Source organism: Falco rusticolus, chromosome 3 (assembly GCF_015220075.1).
Source record: "Falco rusticolus isolate bFalRus1 chromosome 3, bFalRus1.pri, whole genome shotgun sequence".
NCBI classification, from domain to species: Eukaryota; Metazoa; Chordata; class Aves; order Falconiformes; family Falconidae; genus Falco; species Falco rusticolus.
The window spans coordinates 33,328,794-33,355,312 of record NC_051189.1 but is presented as its reverse complement, the minus strand read 5'-3'; the positions used below and the strand labels follow the sequence as shown (position 1 = coordinate 33,355,312).

At 37.4% G+C, this 26,519-nt stretch overlaps 1 long non-coding RNA gene across 1 annotated transcript; it reads left to right on the top strand.

Annotated features, from left to right (window-relative positions):
* Positions 1-7,455: 7,455 nt before the first annotated feature.
* LOC119145488 lies at positions 7,456-14,353 on the top strand. The gene is made up of 2 exons (XR_005103423.1): positions 7,456-7,530; positions 14,109-14,353. It is a non-coding gene; the product is annotated as an uncharacterized LOC119145488 (long non-coding RNA).
* The last annotated feature ends 12,166 nt before the right edge of the window (positions 14,354-26,519 follow it).

Sequence of the window (26,519 nt, the reverse complement as noted above, 5' to 3'; positions counted from 1 at the left end):
TCTCATGTAGAGGGCATTAATGAGTGTTAGCATGCTGCGTAATGGGAAAAATAAACCATCTCACAGAAGTGGGAAAGAAAAAAGTTAAATTCTAGTTTTCTTTTTGACTTGAGTAGTTATTTCAGTTAGGTGTCTCTGTTAAAATGAGCTTCAGAGCAACTGTATTTATGTTTCTTTGTACAATGTAACTATAACTGCATAGTAGTTCAGCTTCTGGGCAAATGTTCTTAGTCATCAAGCAAAAAGGTATTCTTCATCAGTTTGCTTTCTCTCTTCCTGAAGACCATTTGCAAGGCATGCAGGAATACAAGATTTCATTCAGGGGCAAGTGAGAAATCCTAAAACCATAGCTAGAGGATTAGGATATTCAGCTGGCAAGGAGAAGACTCCTAGGCTACATAAATGTTAGTAAATTAAAACATGCCCGAGTGTGGGCTCAGATAGATTTAGTTATTAACACAGGTGTACCTTTGAGGTCCAGATCATTTCATTCCCAGAACTCCTTATGACTTTTAAATTAATCAAGAACTGTGTAAAAGAAAAGAAAAAACCCCAACACCTCAAGAGGTCTGAATTAATGTGTTAGGTACGATCAGTCTTTCAAAAGTGCCGTAAATCCAGCTTTTCATGGGACTTACACATAATGACAGGTTAGGATCACTTTCCCTGTCTTTAGATATCTCCAATGCAGATATCTGTATCTGTTCTGATGACTCCAGGCATCCTCTGTAAGAACAGAAAGAAACTTTTAGAATGAGGTTAATCTGACCCATGTGAGATATCTACAGTACTATGAGGGAGAACCGTGCTGCAGAAGTACCTCTTACACAGGAACTTTGAACAAGCTTGAACATAGCATCTTTTCCTGGTTATTTGAATACTATATCCACCGTAGGAGGGAGATTAGCTGCTATAACATCAGCTAAGATTCCAGAATACTGCTGGTGGTGGGAACAGCCATATATTCTTATGTGCGTCATCTGTAAAAAACTGTTCTCAAGAAGTAGCATCATCAACTGCTTGCTTCCCTCAGTGACTCCACACAGCTGGTCGGATAGATCGAACACACAAGGCTTCCCATGTATGTGCTTCTATTTTTAAGTCTAACTGATCAAAAATAGCTGTGTTCACAAAGAAATGGTATTTTAAAGAATTGAGGCTAATAAACCTGATTTTGACAGTAACTAGCTGTAGAGAGCTCAGCCTCCTTCCTTACTTGACTACAACAACAAATCTTAAAACCCACAAATCTGTAGGAAGCAAGTAATGACAAGCAACTGGAAATTGTAACTGTGGGTATCTGAACCTGAAAATGACTGGCCAGATGCCAAGCCAGGTTTTAGCTACCTATGTCTTTTTTCACTATCTTCTTATTTACATCTTGGATAGCTGACTGCCCATCAGCTTGTTTCTGAGGATAACTCCAATGCCAAAATCTATCTATGCACAAGGGTGAATATTAACATAGGTAGGAAGACCCACACAGCTTAGATATTGCAGGAGCAGCCTTCAGTATTTGTATATCTTCAAAATACCGGCCATGGATGTTACGTTACTTATGCAATATCATTTACTCATCCTTCCAGTTTTCTGTGATAAACCTGGTGAACCTGATGAATCTTCCAGACTCTGTTTGCTAGGCTTAAAAACTACACTTTCAACGATACTATTGATGTACAGAAACCATACTTTGTTAATGGCATTGAAAGACTTAATTATCTCCTCCTTAATAACTACCTATTCCACTGTGATTTCAGCATTAAAAAAAAAAGCTTTTGGTTGAAGTACATATGTATTATATTACCAGTGTGCTTAGATATCTTCTAACCAATATTATGTGAGGGTAAAGTGATACATACAGTTCAATTATTCAGGCTCAGTTTGTCAAGAAAACAAGCATGTTATGTATCCATGAATGATTGCATCCTACATCAGAAGTAACCTGACAGAAAGCTTTGCTGTTTGTGTACTGTACTGAGCTGAGATATGTGAAAGGCTAAAACAATTGCTCTGGGGAGTAGAGAACATGCTCAAACACTTAATTCATTAGCGGTGCAATTACCGGAGTAGAATGTCAGCAAAGGCAAGAGTAAATGGAATTCAGTTCTTACCTCTATTAAAATCCTTGTGTTTCAGAACTGATCATAATATGGCAAGGGGAGAGTGAAGACTATGTTCCAATTTATTTTAGTTTAGATCTGTGACTGCAGTAAACTATTTAGGAAACCCCACACTGTATGTCCAGTCCTGTTCTTACTGTATTCAGTAGTGCAGGTCTCATTCAGGCAGGTCTATTATGACTGAACAGATTTTGATTATGATTGAGCAGATAAAATGAATTAATATATTCTGCAGAAATCAGAAATACTGTCTTGAATGTAGGTCACTGCAGTCCACCTGAGCTTGTGGTGAAGCTGCTTTGTGGTGTGGTTATTTGTACCCATGGAGCAACCCCCCGATACACTACACCAAGGAAACAAATTCATTTCCCTAAGTCAGTTTTGACCAAGCATACTTGCTTCCAGGATTCTCAGTGAACAGCTTATATATTCTGTGCTGAAGACGAAAAACAGTTCTTGTGCTTGACTTCTTGATTACACTGAAAACATAAGACATTTGGTTATATGTTTGTAAAGATCTAAACCACAGAAGTTCCACCTCAGTTTTAGAGCAGTTCTTTTTTTCCTATTCTTTTGTTAGAGTGGGTAAATCATTCTATTTCTTGTACACATTCACAGCAGAACAATAGGATATTTTTTTTTCCCATTGTAACCAGCTGCACTGAAATACCAAGTAAGGTGAGAGGGTATGTATCTCCACATTGGAGATCTGGGTGAGTTCCCTGTTAGACACTAATCAGATTGCCATGATAAGATCCAGCTGTTTAACCCTTGTGTGCCCTTAACTTTCTAAGCTGAAAAAAAAAAAAAAAAAAAAAAAAAGAGCACTGTTTCCAGCTCTGGATCTGTAGGAACACACTAGAATTACAAAACCTGTGTTTTATATTCTTTTATCTATGGGACTACCAATCCAGTTTTCTGACCATAAAACTAATGCTGTCTGAACTAGATCCTCTTTCCCTTCAGCAACCACATATGCTTCAGCTCTCCCATGCCCTCAAGGATCTTCCTCTTCTGGTTTATCACTTAATTTTTTTTTCAAGGATAACCAATATCTTTTATAATTATGTAATACCCAGACTTTGTGGAAGTTTTGATAACATCTTTTTATCTACTTATCTGAAAATATATATAGAGATAACAAAAATAAAACCAAAGTTTAGCTATATCTTCCTGCCTCAGTTTGCATACTGTTCCCTAAGGAATTATTCATGTTCAGGATCATTGTATTTGGGGGTATGCTGGGTCTTTTTCTGAAGTCCATGGACTGTGAATTGCACCACAGGGACTTTTTAGAACATGGAGTGTTCTCAACATCTTCTGTTCACCCTGTTTAGTCTCATAGTGAAGCTTCTTCCATTACTCCTTTAACATACTAAAAAAATTCCACAAAACAGGCCACATTTAAATGCCCAGAGATGTCCTTGCTTTGGAAATGAAAAAGTTACCTATGGTTTTGTTTGCAGAGAATATTAAACAAAGATTGCAGTAATCCTCCAAAGTGATATGATCATGGGGTGCATAGGGCAGAGGTGTCTTGATATTCAGGCATATTTCTGTATTCATGCTTCTATACTTTGTTTTCATACTTCTATATTCATGTTTCAGAGAGTGATTCTCAATGGAGGAGGTTGTTGAAATACACCAAATGAAACCACAAGTCACAAAGAAAATTAAAGTGATACATTTAATGTCAATTTAGATTTTTTTGGCTGTGACTACAGAGTTTTTTTATGGACACCTGTTCTCAGAAAAAAATCAGTTAACCAAAAGTTACTCTTTTTTAATCTTTATCAGAAGTTTTGGAACTAGTATCTCAATACTATATTCTATCCGGGTATGGCAATCTCATTAGACTTTCTGGTATCTGCCACTCACATTGTAGGAGCTGTTACTGCAGCCAGGCAGCCCCCAGCTTTGCTTCCAGCACCTACAGAAACTGGTTATCATTGATCATCCTGGCACCTTACAGGAGGACAGCCTTGCTATGATTCTCAGAAACATCACTTGCTTCTTCAAGGTTGCACTCTTATGAGGAGACAATTTTGTCTCTAATTTCATGTTAATAGAAAGGCAATCTTCTGAAATGAACACAGTTGGATTAGTGAACTTCTGGTCTAACTGTTGTCATATGTAGGGTGGTTCCCTAATTCTTCATTTAAGCATTTTAAGCTCAGATTTGTTCAAATTGTTCAGGAACCTGATTATTGATTGAGCTGAGGTAGTTCGAGTCTTAAATATTTCTGAATTCACCCAAGGATCAAGTATTCTGAAATGCTGTTTACTCTGTATTGAGAAAAAGAGCAGTATATTCAGCACAGTTTTATCCCATGCAATATATGCTCATCAAAATTAAAAATTATATGTATAATTCAGTGTTGATTCTTAATAGCATAGAACTGTACTGGCTTAGGAGAACAATTTAAAACAGAAGGATAATCTGCCTTACTTTCATATCTAACAAGTACCCTATAAATGCCCCAAATAAACTTAATTTCTCAGGTTATTTTCAACATAGTAATCAGACTTCTACTGAAAACATTCATCAGTAAGGGGAATTTGGAGTACCTAGTCACTAGCAGAGGTTCTGGTTTTATTACATGTACTCGGATTTTCTGAAGAGAAAAAAATACTAAGTACAAATGTTCTCCCTTTTATTATCCACAGACCCCTGGGGAAATAAAACATTTTAATGGAATTTGAAAGACTGTTTGCAAACTGCTGACCTAGAAGAAAAACCTTGGAATCATTTGTTAGTTTCTTACAAAAGCAGTGAGTAAACTGTCATGTTGTTTCAGTTATACAGGAAGGGTATGCAGATCTCTCAAAAGGTACAAGTGAAAATACACGTCAAAGTTGAACACCAGCAGAAAAAAAAAAAGTACACCATAATCTGATATAATGCTAAGTACCTAGCATTCCAGTCAATTTCTGCTAAAAAACCAGGTAGAAAAGAATGGCTTTTGAAGATACAGTTTAAGAAACAACGGAAAGAAGGCAAGAGGAAAGGAGAATATTAGTCTTAAGCTAAGTACAGAAAAGGAAGTTTCTTTGTCATAGTAAAGTGTGCCTCAGGTAACTGTTCTCTCCCAAGGTACTGTGAGAAAGAAGTACTGTCTTTATACATGGAAAGTTCCTTTATGTGACATAGGCTTGTAATTTCTTTATTATATTTGTGTTGCATTTACCAAGATATCAGATACTGCTCTTTTACATGACTAATTGTTAAACTTACTATTTTTCCACTTGTAAACACTACAAGGGGTTAATAGAGCATTGTTTTCTGCTAACAGCATTGAAATGTTTCTCAAGGGCAAACTACTAAATGTGGAGAGGTTAGTTCCACTGAGAGTTAACTAGAAAGAACAAGATTATATTTAAGTATTGCTGCTGTTATCTTTTAGTCTTGTATGATATCAACTGGACTGGACTGATCAGGCTCAATTTGGAAAGAGGAAAAGGGTCAGCGGTTGTTGCCCTACCCTGATGACAGTAGATAACACTCTCTGAAAATGTACAGTATGTTCTGATAAGAGAAGAAAACAAGGATAAGCTTTCACATTTGTCCCCTCTGGAGTGCAATGGCTATTATATTTGCACTGGAATACCAAATTTAGCTGCTAATGGTACTTAGCTATTTACATATTTCTTCAGAAGGAATATTTTATCAACACTCTTGAGAGCAGAGGTACCATTTCATTGATATCACATAAATGGAGAAGAAAAATGTCAACTATTAACATTCATATAACTAAATTGCCCAGAGATCAACACAGTATTTCCAAATTTTGTACGAAGAGATTAAAATGCTGGCAGCAGCCTCCCATATTTCTCATGTCTCTTGAAATTCAGCCTTCCTATGAAATCCTAAGATGTATTGATTTGTATTCCACAGTTATGATTGTGGATCTCTCTATGGAGGTGAAGGGAATCACCAGAAACAGTGAATTCTTTGTGTACTGTTCTTATTTAATAAACACCACACCAAAACTTGGCTCTTCTTCTGCATGCATATATTAACATTGACTTTGGAAGAAACAACATGTCTGTTTGATTTTTATCAGATGTGGAGCAAAAAGGGATCTCTCTGGCCATGGATCTGTAAAATGATTTCTCATTTTTTCTGCACCTTAGTCTAGAGATTTGCAAGTTGATTATCAGGAGTGCTGTATGAGTGGACATCATAGGATGGTTTATGACTGGGTTATGTTTTTTTTGGGCTCCAAACTGACACAATTAGAGTAAGGAAAATAGGGCAAGTTTTCTAGCAGTTCAGATATTTCCTGGAAAGATGTGTTGAGCTGAGTTTCCCAGGAAAATGTAGAAAATCTTAGTTTTAAAGTCTGAATATAGCTAAAAAGAACCTGCCTGATTCTGACCTCAGAAACAAAGTTGCAGTTTTCAGTTACAGTAACAGGGACAGAAACTGATTGTCCAACCTGAAAACTACATATTAAGCCTCTTGAACACCCTCCTGATCCTAATGCAGTAGCAAGTAAAAGCACATCAGGATTACAGCCGGATTGTATTGTGTGCTGCATAAGTACGCAGTAAAGCATAAATCTGCTGTCTGCTATCAGCTTTTAATCTAATCTAAGTAAAGGGATAATACACAGAAAAATGGAGTGCACTGATAAGATATGGAGGAAATTTATAGAATTCAGATTTGTCTAGTTATCCATTAAAATATTAATAAATAAACAAATAATAGAAGTACCATTAAATATCAATGATTACTGAAATGGGAACAGTCATTTTAGTTGAAGATTATGAACCAGTACATAACTTCTCTGCAGTAAATCATTTTAGTGTATATGGATAGATACATGACAAGAATACTCTGACATGGTTGGTTGGAGTTCCACGTACTACTTTGTGACTGCTGTTAGCACAAATTTTAAAAAGTAAGAAAGTGATTTTCTGAAATGCAGAGAATAAATCTAAAATTTTGAATCTTGTTGTTTCAGCTTAGTAGTGAACCCTGACCCATGGATAGACTTCATAAGATATCTTCCACAGCAGTTAGACAAATAGTGGTTTATAATATTTAGAGGATGGAAATCTTTCTGCCATTTCTGTTAAGTTAATGTAATTTTGTTTTTCTTTCATACATAGTGTTCCAAAAAACATGAATTATTTCATTCTTCTAGTAAGAGATGCAAGAGGCATAAGAGGAAGATAAAAAATATATAAAGAAAATATGAGCTTCGTTTCCCTTTTAAATTTTCTGCAAAACTTGTGTTATCATCAGTGACCTTGACTGAATCATAGCCTTATACTTTTGGGCTAAAAACTATCTGGACATTTCATCCAGTAAATCATTTACACAAAGTTTTCCTGTTCTCTATTCCCACAAGCATGCTTAATCTCACCTGCTCAGTGAAGTCATTAGACTGCAGCACCTCTCCAGGTAATTTATTCTATTATTCTGTGGTGTTCACTGTTAGAAACCTCTTCCTGATGGCTAATCTAAATTTTAAATTTCAAGCCATTTATCTTTGTTTTATAGCTCCAAACCTCTACAAGTAGGTCTCTTCCTCTTCTTTAGCTAGACTATTTTAAAAATGTATGCATATTCTTTAAGAAAAAATAAATAGGTCTCACAGGAGATAGGAGTTAAAGGCAAACTTTCCTGTTTTGCTTAGGCATGTCATAGCAAAACCTAGAACCTTCTTGAAGACCTCTACACATTCCAAGTCCTTTAGAGGAAATAAAGAGATAGCAGTGGCTTATTGTTAAATATTATGATAGCCCAAGAGTCTTCTGGCAAAGACATCTCAAGGAGAAAGGACTTTGAATGCTGACAAGGAGGTTTCAGAAGTGACTGGGAGTTACAATATGGTGGGAAAAGATTAAGGAGATAAGGAATAAAAGAGTTTGGGCACTGAATATAGGAATGGGATGCAGCAGTTTAAAAAAGTAAACAAAGTCAAAAAGGAGGTAGTGTGTGAGATTTGTAGAAGCTAAAGTCTTAATACCTTTTTTTAGTGGTTAACATCAACATTATGTCATAAAAGCAAGAATGTAATGATCTTTCTGTCATTGTTTTCAAATCAATTGACCTTCTCTGACATTTTAAAGGGTATTCTTAGTACTATTATGCCATTTGAAATTTCTTTCTATTTTTATTTTAACAATTATATATTAATACATTTACTTATTTCAGTATTCTATCTTGAATATAGTACATCTAATTACATTCCTCATCTGTTTCATCCTTTCTAGTGATTGACACATTAACGTGTTCTTCCTAGATGCTCATGCTTAACCATTTTTAAAATTATTTTTTTGTATAGAAATTGTTCGAAGTGACTGCTGGTAGCACTTTTAATTTTATCTGGAAATTACTTTTAGAATTTTGGTGATTAACGTGTCAGATGTGAATGGATCCAAGAACTCTTCTATTTTTCTCCCCAACAATATCTCTACCTGAAATTAATATTTTTTTACTTGGAATTAATATTCCTTTCTCTGCACTTTCCTCTCATCATTTTTTTAATTAATGCCAGAAGACAGGTAGTAGTGATTAATCACAGGCATTTTAGTTTAGGTAGCAACATATGTGGGTAAAGTAATTTTACCCACTTCTGGAATGTACCATTCCAATGCTTTTGACAGGCAAGAATATGATTATTCTGTCTTATGCACTTTATGACAAGAAGAAAATAATGTTATAATAAGGGTTGTTCTGCTATCCATCCTTGTAAAACTTAGTGGTAGATTTTGAATGGTTTTAAATGATTCTAAAGTATATTTGTAGCTTGGCACAAAGACAGCCTGTGTATTCAGCGCTCTCTTATCAAACCTTTTGTGACTCAGACAGGACACAATTGCCGAGCTGTGTGCCAAGGTTCTGTTGTCTTTTCTGAACTGTTCAGCCATTCCTCTCAAGGGTAAAATCTCAGCAGAATTGCCAGTAGAAATTACTTCCACGCATAGACATACGCTGCAAAAAATTGACCTTTAGAGCAAGAGAACGGGGACAGTAGGCTGCACCCAAAGCCTGCGGCTTCCATATTCTTGATTCCTGTTTTACTCTGACTTCCCCATTGCCTTTGATAAGTTCACAAAACCAATTTTTTGAACATAAACTCTAATTTTCCCTGCAGTGGAGCTAAAATGGTAATTCCTAGGACTCTTGGCAGACTTTACCTGTGCTGAAATCCCTCTCCTTACTCTTCTGCTTCCCACTCACGTATTTTCTGCATTTCTCATCTCTGCCTACTTCCCACTGTGTTATCAGTATGATAAAAAGGACAGGTTTTGAGCTCCAGAGGGGTCTTGCCCCTACCTCTCCCTCTGGCCCCATGGGGGCCACCTGAGAACAACACCTTATCCAATGAAATTACTATCAGTTGATGTGAACTTTATCGGGATCAGTTTCTCCACATTACCATCCTGTTTGTCCTTGTCTTCTCCATGTTTGAAACAAGGATTACTTGGACTGAAGATTTAGTTGCTACCATGGTCCCGATGGAAGCTCCTTTATTAATTCTCTTACAATGATATCTGATTATTTCATTTTTTTCTTTTTACGTTCTTTTGGACATAGATTTCACGCTTCTTATAATGAAATCTTCTCAAAGCCTGAAACAATCACATCACCAGAACCCCAGAATAAGAATAGCATTAACATGGTAAGTGTTTGGGCTAATACTAAATTAATGGGCTCATTTAACATGTGTCCTGTGACTTTTAAATTTTGTATGCACTCAACTTCTTTTAGAAATACAGCTGAGACATTTTAAAGTGGTTCTTTGCCATTACTAGCAGTTACAAAAGAGAGAACAAAACAGAAAAATGAAGTCTGAAGCTCTTAAAAGAAAATATTTCTAGTTTTGATTGTGGGCTCTCCAGGTAATCAATTTAATTATTTGTAGAGAATAGTTATTTAACACAGTTTCATTATCTGATAAAATTTTATTGCCCATGGTTTGTGGTGATATGTTTTGTGTAGGAGACTATAAATTAAACCATGCTCTCTTGAAGGGATTATGAAATAATGTAGTAACTGAAATCAGAACATGAAAGACTAAATAATCAAAGAAAAGACTGAGTAATCAGGATTATTTTGTATTGATTCAGAAGGAGGTTAACCATAAATTCATAAAAGGAGAAAGGCAAAGAGAATGACAGAATTTCAAGGCACTACAAAATGTTTGTTATTAGGGCCTTGTTTTATAGCATCTTACCATTGTTCTGGAATATCTTAAAAAGGAATATTATGAAGTTTTGTAAATATAGATGTTTAGTTATTGAGTAAATTTTTATCTGAGGTTAAGGATTATCAGTATATCCTTTGTTTCTAAAGGAAAAAAACAACCCCTGATAAGCTATTGGTTTGTTTACCAGTGATAATGTTAATTATAGTAATGAATAAACCCATCAATCAGGACAATCCACAGTGGTCAAAACCAAGAATATTAACATTCATGTAATTAAAAATCAGTATGTGGCTGTGGCTTAGGCAGCTTTGATAAAAGAAGTAAAAAAGCTTCATTTTGTTTATGCAGTAATTAGCTCAGTCACTGACATTTCCATAGATACTTACATTATCCTACAAAGCGTGGTTGCCACGCTACAGTCCTACAGATATAATGTCAGTAGCAGTATCCTACCATCATCTCCCTCTTGAATGTAAAACTCAAATCTCATTAGTGTTTACATCACCAGAATGCTTTTGCCTTTCCCTGGAGCTACCCTCAAACTTCTGTTTTATTTATAAAAGTTGTAGCTGTAGGATATATAATGCAAAATTCTAGTAAAAAAATCACCACATATTGTGTTTAATCTGATGACAAGTGTTGTCAGTGCTCAGTTTAAAAGTGACCAGATGTCCCTCTGTGATGAAGACTCTTAGATTTTGCCAAATGGCCTGCTGGTATTGCAAGGACTATTATTAGACTTATTATTTATTAATGTTCTTAAAAAGGAGCCAAACCGATAACACATGAGTAAGAAAAGCACCACCTCAAAACAAACCATATCTCCATGTTATCAATCAGTTCTACAAAGCTTTCTCTGTGCATAATGGGAGGATCAAAGGCGTTGTAGAAGGAAAATTCAATTAATGATAAAAAATTAACAAAGTGAGAAAGCATGCCCTAGAGTTGAAAATAGGTGGATAGAAAAATAAATACGTTAAAAAAACCTCAACACTCCCCAAGAAAAACCCCAAAATAATAAAGGCTACAAGACCCAAACATCAAAATTGCAGTTCTGGTAAGAATTACTTTGCAGTGCCTAACACAAAAGAAATATTTAACTGGTTTGGTTGTATGCAAGTAGCTATAACAGATAATGAATTTCAACCTGCTGAACAGAATTCATTATGGCTTCTGTCAAATGGCATGTTTTGTGGTGAAACAAAAACTGGCATGAATACAAAGGTATTCCCAGTTTGCAAGGTCAAAAGCCAAAATGGTGGAGGGTTTGTTGCACTTGGGAATCACGATCCATTTAAAAGCCCCACTGTGATAGTATATCACAAAAGCTGAGGTAGCTCCTGATCCCTGCTCGTACATTAGTATAAAATAGTGAAGTCTGAAGGCTATCCCAGCGGGTCATGCTGAGATGTAGTCATCAGCCTAAAGCAACCCTTCCTGCAGCAAAGCTGAGGATAGTAAAAAGAAGGAAGGCTTTCATTTAACCTCAGTGCTAATCTAAATGGCAGCAGCTTCATGGGCCCATTTCAGTCACCGATTCATATTATTAAGGCAGTTAAATGGGTCGCAATCTGTCAGAAAAGATGAATGTGATTTCTCAGGGGTTCACTTCTGAAAAAAAAGGAAAAAGAAACCCACTAGACACTCTGTCATGTATCCAAGCCAACATGGTGAATAGAAACTGCTTGTTCTAAAGTTTCCTGTGAAGAGGAATAAACAAGAGGGTCTCTCAGTGTACAGGATCTGAAACATTAATACTTTCAGAACAGAAGTAACTTTGCTCCAAATACTTTTTTTTTTTTTTTTTTTTAGAAATCAGGAGCTCCTTACAGTATGTATGCTTAAATGAAATCATTAATTCTGAGGTCTGCTTCTCCACCCAAGTGTGCAAGTTATAAACCACTGTATCATCACCATTTGCCATAGACTTAATCCCAATACAATTCAGTGTTGGCAGTGGAAGAAGAGTGAAGTTTCCATATCACTTACTGAAGCTTATAAAAAGAGTGTAGCAGAGTACAGATCTTGCTCTGTGTTTAGATAAAACTAAACATTAAATTCTGTACAGTTACCTTATCACTTTGACACTTCTTAAAGGACAGGATAGTGCAAGAGCTATTGTTTTATGGAGAAATTACCCTTGGTTTGGTGAAACAGAGATAGGAATGGAGTCCATCAGTGAGAAAAGGCAAATGTCAACAGAACAGACATCACACTGCTGCTCTTTAAGTTCAATCATTCCGTAAGAAGCTTGGGACTGCAGTGTAAGCCAGCAGTCATCTCATTGCGCTGTTCTCTTTATTCTCACAGCAGCCCTCGTAGATAAATCATCTCACCAACTCTGTTTTTTCTGCAGACCAGCATGCAGCTGTTAATTATTTCTACTTAACAATCTTTTTCTTCCTACTCCTTCTACTTCCTGCACTATGACCTATTCAGGGTTCTTCCCCCCCCCCAGAAGTAAACCCCCAAATCTTCAATCTCAATACTTTTTTTCTGAACATTAATTACCCTGAGAAAAGTTTTAATACATTATTAAAAGCAGCAGGGATAATAATTTTCTATATTCCTAATAAAGCAATGGAATTAGCCAAGTGATTCTTTTATTAAATACAATGGTAAAGAAAACAGATTTGGTACCCTTTCAGTGGAAGCACAGTTCTGTGCACCACTGAAGACAGGTTCTTTAGAACTTGCAAATCACTGCCTTGTCAGCAATTTCCTGAGAATAAAATAGTTTTGCTTACTCAGTTTTATCTTTCAGTTTTCAATTGCCTTCTAGTTCTGACTGAGGATTTTTCCTCAGCTTATTCCCCTACTCCCTGCAGCCATCCTAACCAGACCCCATCTCTTTTCAGCCATATACTCTAACAGCCAACTCAAAATGGGCAACATAACATGGTTTCACATTAGAGTCTATCCAATACAGCTGTCAATTGTTAAGGAGAGGGGTGGTCTTACCTTTCGCTGTGTCTCACATGCAGGTCACCAAAACTGATCTAGAGGAAAAGAACCAAATGTATATTTTCTCACACATTAACAGCCCCAACCCCACCCCCAACCCCCCAACACTCACACTCTGATCAGGTTTATACAGCCAGAAGATCTGATATGAAGAAGAAGCTGGGAAGAAATGTCATTAGGCCTGGGAAAGCGAAAGAGGGGAGCGTAAGATATGGTCTTTTGGCATGGCCAGATGGATCAGATGTGAACATAATGTGAACCTACATGGTTGTCCTGAATATGGCTGGCTGTTAACTTTCTTCATAATAGTCCATATGCTACTGTGGTTTGCATTTGTAGCTAAACCATTGTTAATAAGGCACCAATGTTTTGGCTATCGCTGAACCGTGCTTGCATGGCATCAGGGCTGTCTCTTTTTCCCACTCTGTGCCCCCACTAATGAGGCTGGGGGTGGGCAAGACACTGGGAAGGGACACAGCTGGGACAGTTGGCACAAACTGGCCAAAGGGATATTCCATGCCGTATAATGTCATGATTAGCAATAAAACAGACAGAGGAAGAAGGCAGGTGGGGTGGTGGATTGGCTTCCAAGGTAGGCAGTGTTCGGAGAGTGGCTGGGCATCTGTCTGCCTGTAGGAGATGGTGAGTGATTTCCTTTGTTTTGCTTCCCTTCCTTCTTTCCTTCACTATTAAATTCTCTTTATCTTGACCCATGAGTTTTCTTGCCTTTTATCTTGTTTTCTCCCCTCATCACCCTGGACAGAGGGAGCGAGCAAGCGGTGCTTGGCTTCTGGCCAAGGTCAATACTCCACCATCCTTAACGTACAAAATTATTCTGTGTGTATGTCTGATAATGCAGAGGACAGATAACCTGTCTGCCTGTGACTTCTCCAAAGAGAGATGATACCTTCCTTCCAAAGTCATGCTGAGCTGGGAAATTACAGAAAACCTCAGTGGAGAAGAAGAGAAGGAAGAAACTAATTTTGTCCTCTACAACAGTGTAAGAAACCTCACAAAGAAGTTGTTCCGCATTATCTTTTCATGACTGTGCAAAGAATGCAGATTTGTAATCAGTTTATGACTCCCAAGCCAGAAAAAAAAAAATATTGTGGTAACTTTTCAGATGATCAGGAGTGTGACTGGTCTCACAGTATGAGCAAAAATATCTTGGTTGTTGCGTTATGCTTGTTATCAGAAAATGGACTTGAATTTGTCTATGACCTTCTGCTATCTCTATGAGCGGTTTGAAGTCGGGCTTCTACCTCAGGAACAGATCTGTATGTCAAAAGTATTAAGTTGTTAACACACACATTGCCTGCTCTGCTGGCCCCTAAAACAACCAGCTTTGAAGTAAGGACATACATGATACAGTAGTGCCACAGCTTCAAGAGGAGTAAAGAAGAGTGTCAAGAAGGGAAGTGCATTTGGGTCAGCCCCAGAATTCTCCCAGTGTCATGAATCCAACATTATCTGTGAGGAGACATTCAAAAGGCAATACTATCACAATAGTGTGGTGTCTGCTTAATGAAAGAGTGTATTCTAGAATGAGTACCATCACTGCTTTTTGCAGCTATGCCAACAGTTGACCTAAAAGAAACTAGACTAACATTTGAATGGATTTTCCAGAGATTAATTGTCCAGCAGAGTTATGACAATAAAAGTGCTTATGCCAGCTTTAAACCAAGCTTTTATTGAGAAAAAACCAAAACAAACCACAAACAAAAACAAACAAAATCCTCTTTGAGATACAGTTCCTTTCTTTATTTTGCACAATGGTCTGTCTAATTCATATTAAATTCAACATAATATTAACATCAGCTTAGGTTCATCATAGATTTTCATTGTAGGGGTACAACATTTGGTACTCATTCCCAGAAGCTTTTACATAATGTACTTAGGAAAAGCATCTCCCCTTACCTTATGGTTGAAAGTCCATCCCAGAAGCTGAACTTCCATTTTTATCATGCGGATGTCTATCAGGGTTTTTTTGTGGAAACCTGATAATTAGACTTTTGAATTCTCCAGAGTGAGTTTGTAATTAAATGCAGCTGCAGAGCAGCAGGTACAACTGGAAACAACTACTTCAAAATCAGGCCTTATGTCCAAAGTAATTCCTTGGCAGCGGACAGAACTTCTGCCTAAATACTCCATTTGGTACAAAATTATTCCTTCTTGGCTTAAAATAGATGGTTCTGTGCACATATAGTCTTTCTTCAGGCCACTTACCAGATAGCATCACAATATTTTGTACATTGTTGAACCTTACAGTTTTTCAACTACAAACATAAATTCATACCATCTTGTTCACATTCTGCCCCATCCCTGCCCCCAGCCCACCAAAAGGTATTTTATAGCCAGCTGAAGTTTAAGTCTGCAGCTCCTGGTATAAAAATAAAAGCACTATTCTTTACTATACCTTCAAACAGAGAACTCATAAGAAAGAACATACAAAAAACCTCAACTGAGCTATTTTTTTACACCCCAAAGGTCAAATATTCATTAAAATTTTATGTAATACGTTTTAACACTCTTACTCCTTGCAAAATGTAACAGGATATAATACCCGAACTCATGGTCCTAGACTGTCAATGCACTGAAAGGAGTCATCAAATCTAAGAGTAGCTGTACGTTAATAAACAGTGACATGAATATAAGTAACATGTCTAGAATCTATGCAGATGGAAACTCCCTTGTTTTTCTATTCTGAAATAAAAAGCTAGGTAATTTTGTAAGTATTTGACAAAAATTCTAATCGTATGTATAATCACTGATATTACATACTTTTCTTTGCAAAATGTCACACTTTTTTTTCTCTAGCAGGTCTCTGATTTTGAAGGAAATTAGCCATTCAAAATACAGTTTTCTAAACCCATAATACTTATTGTCTCCTTAATTTTATAACTGAAAATTGTTTATACTGTAATCAAAACCCCAATCCAGGAATTTATCTGCCTTAAAACAGTTTACTCAGTCTAAGTGTCTGTGCACTTCATTTTGGTGCTGTCACTTCTTTGATGTATCTCTGGGTATATGAATAAGAAACAGTATGTTTCTTTCTTTGTCAGGTAATAAAAACAAGTGCATTAAAAAAGTGTAGAATCTCAGTGTGTTTTTGGCTTGCCATATAGTTTTGAATAGTGTCATCTGACCAGAAAAACAGTCTATAGAAACAGGCTTGTAAAGAAGCATGCTTTTAGCTATTCATTACAGGTCATTCCCTGTTTTGCAAAATATATCTGCTTGTTCAATATATAGATATACTAGGCATGTTGAGAATGATTAATTGGGATCACAGTAGTTTTCAGCTTTTTGTTTAACCTCTTTGAGGATAAGATGTATTTTGTCAGGGATATGACCAACCACATAAATGAAACACAGTCTAGTTTGTAATGTCAGATCAGAAACTTGATAACCCCACATATGATAACTTAATTCCTTCCTAATACAATACAATTATCTGGTTTAAACTTCTATCATAAATGACTGAAATTATATGAAATAGATCCTTTGAGACAGATTATATTTTATTTCCTTCGGATGAGCACAATATAAAGTCCAAGATTTGTCCATAGTAATCAGATGCAATAGAGGTGTCATTTTATGATGATTATGTCAATTCTTAGACCTAACACCTAATTTCTTAAAAGGTCTCCCAAGAGATTTCTGTAAATTACAAATGCACAGAAGTACATTCATAAGGCATTAGGACATTTATATAAATAGCAGATAACCTAAGTTCTCAAATACATTGAAATTCAGGTAGTATTCTAGAGGACCTAGAAGGAAGCTGTTTTCTAAATGACATAATTAAACACATATTTGTCTATATTAACTACGAGGAAAAGAAAATAATTAGAAGAGGAAAACTATCCTTTTGTAAGGGCATTATGTTCATGACAAACCTACATTCCCTTCCCTGTACAGTAAACTAAAAAAGGAGATTGAATAATCTAAGAGGAAGGGAGGAAAAAAAGACTCTGCCATTACTCTGCAAACACATATTTCAATGATTTCTTTTGAACATATATATATATAATACATCACCAGAGGAGAAAGAAAGAGAAGATATCCTAAGCTATCATGTTGGTGAGAAACACGCCACAGACAGATGCAGTCTTGGAGTGATAAACTTCTACCCCTGCACCCCTTGAGCAAAGGGTCAGAGGTGAAAAAAATGGCTGTTGTAGCAGGAGGGAAGACACAGGGAGGGGTGGGAGGCTAAAGCCAGCAGCTTTGTGTACCTTTTAGTGGTAGGTAACACATATTGCCTGGAACATAACCTATAATTATGTCCTCCAAAACTGATATTCTATAAAGAGGACTACTGTAATGCATGTGTTTAACCAGATTCCTTCCTCCAGCTATTCCTTACAGAGACCAATATTTCTGTCTTGCAAGCATCCACATAACAGTTAAAAATAGATAACTGGAATGGTGATAAAACAAACCATTCACTCTACCTCATATCTTTCATTATGCATACAATCTAAAACCCCTTCTATAAAAAGCCAGAAGTCCAGTTCTCATCTCAGACTGCCAGCAATAAAAGTAAGTCTTTTGTTGGCCTTGAAGTCCAGTTTAGCTTTAGTTATAATGTAAAATATCTACTTTAATTCACAGAGTGTAGGAGGGAAGGAACACGGTCATCTACTTATGGAGTAGCTGGTTAGCTGGTTGAAAGCATCCTTTCCTGGTATCTGAGCTCATTCCAACATTTTAACAGCTTAAGAGCAGTTGTTTTCTGGTATTTCTCATGCCTTGAAGGTCAATTGTGTCTTAGTACATAATGCATCACCCTGAGGAAAACATCGTGTCATCTAATTGCCTATTTCAGAACCTATTGTGAAAAAACACAGGTTAAATGTTTTGTCAGGGAGAGATTGATGAGTTGCTTGGAAAATAAGAATAGCTCCAGCCTGGATATAGCATTCTCCACAGGTGTGGACACAGTATCTCTGATAGTTCAAGGTTTTTATGTTGGCAGTTATTATTTTTTTAACTTGACAGCAAATGCTAGGCTGTCACAAGGAGACATCAGTAACTATGAGTTGTAATTTAGGGCAGCTGTCCTTTTAGGAGGAAACAGTTGAATTATTAATTGGTGCCATCAAAAAAGTAATACAGACTTTCCAGCCCACCATCATTAGACTATTAGGTTTTTCAACTGTGTCCAAAAATCTGTAAAACTATGGAGGAAATACACACCTCCTCTATAAACACTTCTCTCCTAAGCATATAGCTGACTTTTCTGAGAGAGGAATCTGTATCAACTCAAAGGCCTCTGCCTTTTTATTGCTTTTTTGTTTGTTTGCTTTTTCCACCAAAGAACTTTAAAAAAATATCTCTTAAAGGGTACCTTTTGCCTTGTGAGCTTACTATGCCTCCATTCAAAGCCGACCAGTCAGCAAGAGTTTTTTAAGGTGTCCTGATTCACCTCCTGCAAGACTCCTTTCTCTCTCCCGCATTGTTCTAGTGGAAGGATCTATTAAACTAAAGTTAATCTTTCTAAATTGTCTCTATAGCCATTCTGTTAGGCACAAGGGACATTTAATGTAGGTGTTTAATTTCCAATTCTTGAAGATGGGGTGAGCATGAATTATATACTAAATTTAGGATGAAATTTGCTCACTATTTCTACTAGTATTGGGTATACAGTTAATATATGTAAATTAATATAGAATATAGAAAGATATGAGGCCCTTTTCAAACCAACATCTGCTAGACTGGCTGCAGGGAGACTGTTTCCCTTTATGATTCTTAAACAAGTCATAGTATTCTCACAGGGAAGCTGTTAATCTCACTGACTTGAACTGCTGAATACTGAAAAAAAGGTTACTGCAGAAGAGGATGGTGAGAACTGTAGCTTGTCAAATAGAGATTTATAGACCTTATTTTCTCAGCTTCTCTAATTAAACATTATTTTGAAAAGCAAAAATTGGTGAAGAATTGCAAAATTATCTGTATATATGTATGTGTGTGTTCGTGTGTATACACATATATATATTGCTCTATCAAAGAAGGATTTTAAGACATACAGAAGCATAGCACCCACTGTTGCCGTTGTCAAATGGTGGAAGGGTGGCTTTTCTACCACACCACTTTTTATACTGAATAGAAAGAGAGAGGGCAAGTCACAGCTCTGCCAGAGGATGAACAGTGGCAGAGAGCCAAAACTCTGATCTGAATCCTCTGGGGCCCAAAACTGGACCATGCAAACACCTCTTTTTCCCCAGCCTGACTATATTTGAATCTCCTTTAAGCTTACTCTACTTTTTGACATTATAATGGAGGTAAGTATTGAGTATTTTGCTGCACACATGAGAGTTACTTAGGTGGGGAAAGCTGAGTAAGTATTAACACAACACAATAAAATCTTCCCTAACTTTAAAGGGAAAGCATGGCAAAATTCTGTTCTCCTCTGGTGGGATGACCCAGGCTGGATGCCAGGTACCCACTAAAGTCACTTATCACTCCCCTCCTCAGCTGGACAGAGGAGAGAAAATATAACAAAAGGTTTATGTGTCGAGATAAGGACAGGGAGAGACCATTCATTGATTACTATTCTGGGCGAAACACTCTTGACAGGGAAAATTAATTTAATTTATTATAAAACAAAATGAGAATAGCATAATGAGAAAATAAAACCTAAATCTTAAAAAAACACCTTCCCCCTACTCCTTCTTCCTGGGCTCAGCTTCACTCCTGATTTTCCCTACCTCCTCCCCCACAGCAGCAGGGGGGGACAGGGAATGGAGCTGTGGTCAGTTCGTCACACATCTCTGCTGGTCTTTCCTCCTCAGGGGGAGGCTCCTTACACTCTGATTCTGCTCCAGGGTGGGGTCCCCCACACCAGGTGCCGTCCTTCAGGCACAGCCGGTTCCAGCGTGGGTCCCCCGTGGGGTCACAGCCCGGCCAGCAGCCCTGCCCCAGCCTGGGCTCCTCTCCACGGGGCCACAGGCCCTGCCAGGAGCTGCTCCAGTGCAGGCTGCCCGTGGGGTCACAGCCGCCTTTGGGCACCCACCTGCTCTGGCGTGGGGTCCTCCACAGGCTGCAGGTGGATATCTGCTCCACCATGGACCTCCACAGGCTGCAGGGGCACAGCCTGCCTCACCGTGGGCTTCATCATGGGCTGCAGGGGAACCTCTGCTCTGGCTCCTTGAGCACCCCCTGCCCCTCCTGCACTGACCTGGTGTCTGCAGAGTTGCTCTCACATATTCTCACTCCTCTCTCTGGCTGCTGCTGGTGTTGCACAATTGATTCCCTCCCACTGCCTCTTAAATATGTTATCCTAAGGCGCTACCACCATTGATAATGGGCTTCGCCATGGCAGGTCCATGTTGGAGCCGGCTGGTATTGGCTCTATTGGACTTCAGGGAAGGTTCTGGCAGCTTCTCACAGAAGCCAGCCCTGTAGCTCTCCTGTTACCAAAACCTTGCCATTCAAACCTAATATATCTGCTAACCTAAGTGCATCCATGTGTGATTGTGCTTTAATTCTAGTATAGACTGCTTTGTAAACATACCCTGTCTCAGTTGCATGGAAATGTTCTCACCTTTATTTCTGCTCAGATCTTGCAAAAATTGTGTAATTATTTACAATCAGGTTTTGGTTCTCCATTTTACAATGGAAAATGCATTTTCCCTGTACCAGGAATTCCACACTTACACTGAAATCGCTACTGCTAACATTTGTGTTAGCACTTAGCTGTTGTTTTCTCAAAGCACGGGTATGCTCAGGAAGCTTTATGGGGTCCTTGCAGCCACCTAGTGATAAACTATACTGACAAAATGCATGCTGCAATGTGGATTATTAAAACTAGTACCTTTTGCATTACAAACTGGTGCAAAGCCTGTGTGGTTGACATACAGTGCATTGTGGGTTGCAAGCACTTTCACAGAAAAATTGAGACAGTTTGAGGTCAGGTTCATGCAGTTCCCTCTGTTATATGACAGAACAGCGATTCTGAAAAAATCCTCTCAGATAATTCATTGCATCCTATACCCTACTCTTTCATTCACTAATTGTAAACTTTCATGTTTTTCGTTAGGCACAAACTTGAATTGAGTGGATCACTTAGAGTTACCTGGGTTTACACCACCAGACTTTTTTTTTTTTTTCCCCACAGATACTTAATTTATTAGATTAACAGGACACAAATGAAACCCAGAATAATAGAGCTCCTGAGCCCAAAATTCTGTGACATATTCTGAACAAAGGTATAATTAAACATTTTAGAGTATGCAGATCTAGATTTAGTTACACATTAGCTCAACAATTGTGTAGCCTTTATCAGAAGAAAAACACTTACTTTGGGAATTCTTTTTCTAGCAGAATTGAATTGAAGTATTTAAATATACTTTTTAAGTCCAAGTGGCATGTCTTTCGTATAACGACTATGGCTCACCTGAAGAAAAAGTAATATATTTATTGCAAAATTGTTCTTCCCTAGCACAAAAACATATTTTTTTTAAATAAAAGTAAAGCCACTTATAAGCTTTTTGAATTAGATTCTAAATATCTTATTGGAAAAATGTAAGTGATAACGTTTCTAATAATGAGAGACTACACATATAAACAACTCCACACCCACCTAACCATTGAGCGAATTAATCTGTTCATATACCTGTTTCATGTATATCTTCCTCAGTACCTTAGCAATTAATTATATCAGTCTGGGGGTTTATTAAATGTTTTTCAAAAAGCTTTTATGTTGCAATGACAATTCCTTACTGCTTCTGCTATCTCAGTTGTCAGGGACAATTCCATCTTTCTCCTGTACAAAAAGATATTCTCTCCTACCTCAGAAGTAGTCAACTTTCCTGACCCTACAAGCCACACATGGAAACAACTACAAAACATCTGTGAAATACCTTGGAGAATTAAGAAATGGGGATACTTAGCAGTTCTTCCATTCGCAAGTGATAACAAAAGTTTTTCAGGGGTGCTGGAATGGTGTGGGCATACAGCTAGTCTATAGAGAGATCCTCATAAAATATATATATAATAATTAACATATATAATATCCTCAACACCTTTTGCTATCTCATTTCTGCTGTAGCTGAGGATTTGGACTCCTTACCAAACAGCAGATCCCCTCTAACTGCCATGCTGTACAGCCTGGCACTGGCATCACAGCTGACTTGCTTGTGGCTCATTAGCTGCAAGCCTGGTGCACTGACCTTTTTTAACAGATGAAAAACCTTCAGTCTTTGCATTTCTCATTGGCTGTCCTCTTCACTCTGTATTGATCTTGATATTTGACCACAGTATTTGGATCAATGAAAGAGGTTCATATTAGGTCGGGTATTGTTTCCTAGATTTGTATATCCTCTTTGTAAAGAAGAATGCTAATTCTATAACAACAGTCGTCTGAGACTTAAATGTGGCTGTTAATACCACTGCAGAGTGTTCCCAGGAATATTTAAAGGTTCAATAATGTGACATTTTGGACTGGCCAGGAAAAATACATCAAAACTTTTCCCACAAAATTCATGGTTTAAACCTCCTTTACCCAAATATTGTATATACCTAAAAACATTCAACAAAACTCCTTAACAATAATGAACTACACTGCAAGTATGCAGCTACTTGCCAACAAACAATTGTTTTTTTAAAAACATGTCTTTGTTATATACTTACCAAGGAAGGAAACAGATTTTTGTGAGGTATATAGACTTTGCAGAATCACGGTATCCTGGTACACTTAGATTAAAATAAACAAACTCTCTCCTTTGAAAAGTCAGTGTAAAGAAAAAGCACCTAGTTTCATGTCTTAAATAAAAAAATACCTTTTTTAATAGTACAGTATGCACTGTACAACAGTTTTGCCAGGTCTTTTTCTACTTAGACCAATGATCTTCATGCACTGTAGAATAAATTCACTGCAAGAGTAATAATCTTTTGTTTATAACAGTAATATTGATTTTGCTTATTTAGAAAAGCAAGCTATGAGATTATGTACATCTAAATTTTTTATATCAACTTTATATCAACAATATATATATTTTTTATAATCAACTATTGCATACAAATTTAAAAGCTTGAGCTATTGTCCTAAAGAGCTAGGTAATGATCATACACATATTGTCTTTCTTCAAGCAATAAGAGGTGTTAAGAAACAATGTACCAATCCAAATGGAAAAAAAAAATCAAAACAATCAGATGCACCTCCCTCTCAATAGATGCTCCTTTAATTCTTTCCTGGAGGCAAGCACAAGAGCCAAGGACCTACAATCATCAACATTTTCTGCAGTTAATATTTACTTCAGTGAAAGTCAGAACCCTGAGGTGAATATTTCCACAGATTTTTCCTTAACATGGGAAGATTAAAAGGCTTCACAGTCAGCCATTCTAGGCTTTACTGAAAAAATCCCCCCTGAATAACAGAAAGTTTAGGTCTTCTGACCATTAGACTTAAACCAAATCTCATTTGTGAGCATTTTTGCAAAATACATTTCCTTTAGCCTGGCAGTTCATACAAGCATCCTTCTGCAAATCAGGTAATCTGTTCAAACTCTGTAGGTTGTTCTGTCTTTCCACCATCTCAGCCACTTGGCTGCTGGCCCCTGCAGACTTTTTGCTTTGTCTCCCAAACTGTATTTCAGAACTGTCTTTCAGCAGCACATGCACATTCGGGCTTATCCAGGAAGTTCCCCTCATCCCTAGAGAGCAGCAACCAGCATATTCAGACTTTAAAAGAGAATATTAAACATCTATATAGCAAATTGCAAGCAGAAGAATAAAGCAAACATGGCCTTTCTGCCAGATAGGCTACCTTGAGTCAAAACTGTTCTTAATGTGAGGGTCTTCAGAAGCTTCTGAGCTAACATCAATATATTTTTCTTCTTTCACAAAATAAATCCAGGAAACTGCCTTGCTCTAATCTTGTTTCAATGAAACACCCATACGTGGTGCAGCCAGAGAAAGTAGCTACGCTCTCCACTTGCCTGACTAAAAGCAATTCTTCACACACTCACTTTCATGTATAAGTAAGAAAACTGATATTAAACACAGAACTGTTTGTCTGCTTTGGGGTCCTGGTTCACTCCTCTAGTTCTAAAAGCTGCAAGAAATGAACCTGTATTCAATATTAAGAGTTCCTGCTGAAAGCAAGCTACTGGTGGCCTGTCCCTGTCTGGCTTACCCATGGTTCAGTCAAGTATATACTAGAACAATAGGTGACTAAACATGCAGCTATTGAGCTTTTTTGTTACCACTGTCAGAAAGTACCTGAAACTGTGTAATAGATTCTTAAACCACTCTAATGAATTGCACTGCAGAATTATTTAAAGGATTATTTTTTTTATTATTTGTGCTGGCAGTAACAGAAAGATGGTTCTACTGCTCTAAGAAAGCCTAAATCTATTATGAGTAGCAGCTCCTGTTTAGATGTAGAGGGTCAAGAAAGACTAAAATCAAGAGGGCCTTAACAGAGATACAGGAATAGAAGGAAATCAGTCTGAAGTCACATGAGTTAACAGCAAAGCTATGGGCAGGTATTTTCTCTGCCTTTCCATAGATCAAGTTATAGGACATAAGGAGAGTGTAACAGGGAAGAGAAAATCCATAACAGTTGAATCATATGTATGTATCCAATGTCAATCCGATACTGACAGTAACCTACTGTCTCTCTGGTATGTTTCCTCCATTGTATCTTTGTCCCCTCCATAAATAGAGAAAATTCAATAACGTCACCATTACTAGCTAAAGAGTCCTTTGCATAACATGGCTATGTTGGCTTTTTTCAGTGCAGCTAAAAATGCCAGTCAAAACCACACCGTAGAATTATTATATAGGTTTCAAATCATTACCTGATATTTCAGCTGCCTAGCTTTGAAAAAGCTGTACTAAACCACTCAAAACACTTTTGAAACAGACTGCTAACCTTTTGTTTTCAGGGGAGAAAATTTTGCAACGAGACAGGAATCATCAGCCTAAAAAGAACTGTCATGCGTCTGAGATTGTGACACCAAGACTTTATTAAAGGGAGCTGATGAGTTCTAGGATGAAAATTTGAATATTGCGCAATTTTCTGATAAACTGCAGGAGGAAAAAGTGGACAAAGTAATTACTGTCTACTATAAGCTGGTTTTTATAGTGCTCGTTTTTCAAAATGTTCTAGATTACTTTTGCAGCCTTACTTGTGTGGTGTGCAGAGCTATTCTAAGCAGGGCTAGTGAAACTGAGAAAGCAGATTCTAAGTCAAACACTTATACATTTTAGCAACTGAAAAACTTGTGCGAACTGAACAGACCACCACTTCACATAGTGCTGGTGTTTTATAAAATTATCCACTACGGACTTTGCCATCACATTTTGGCTATATAGTGGAGGCATTCTGACAACTACTTTGAGGAACGCCCTTTATTTCATTCTTTACGCAGATGGGAGCTGTCACTGGACTGAGGGCACACTTGGTGCAGGCTTCTGTTTGGTGCCTGATTTCATCCTGGGCTCAAGCATGCGAGGCAACAAACACTCTGGCCTATTCCAGGAAGGCAGATGAACACATGCTTAACTTTCAGTTTATAAAAGCTTCCTTGAACTTTGTCAGAGCATTCTGTGCATGACCACAACTAAAGTTTGAACCAAAATACTTGTGGTCTGTAAGCAGTGATCCCACCACATGAACCATTGTGTTTTTTGGATGAACTTTTGGTAACTGTGCTAAACTGCTCTGGGCTGAAATCCACTCAGTTACTCCTATTCTTCCTCTTTATCTGTGCCTACTACTTAACCTTTTCCAAAATTGTGCTGTTTTCCATGCAAGTATCAGGAGTGGAAATTACTGAATTAATTTTCTTCTTCCATTAGATGTGTGTGCTTGTGTGGAACATGTAGCTTTATGGAGATGTTTTGTGCCTCTCTGCTTTGCTTGACTTTGGAAATAAACCATCACCCTTCAAAGTGCAAGGAATCTTCCTGTGTAGCAGTGGAAAGTGGTCTTGCTGTGAAACTACTGAAGATAGAGGCAATTACAGGGAGAGGGGATTCGATGAATTACATGTTTTCTGCTGTAGCTGTTACTGTTTTTTCCCTTTTTACTCTAAAAGAAGTCACCCATAAAACATGTACTGTATTTCCATATGTGGGGAAATACAACCATTTGTAATTTCCTAGAATGATGTGTGGCACCTCTTTAGTTAAGAGGAGCCCATCCATCTTTGCCATATTTCTCTTTTGTAAAAGACCTACATTTCCACTGGCAGATGAATGTATTGAACTATTAGTAGAACAGCAAAGGATATTTTGCCTTGACACAGTACCTAGT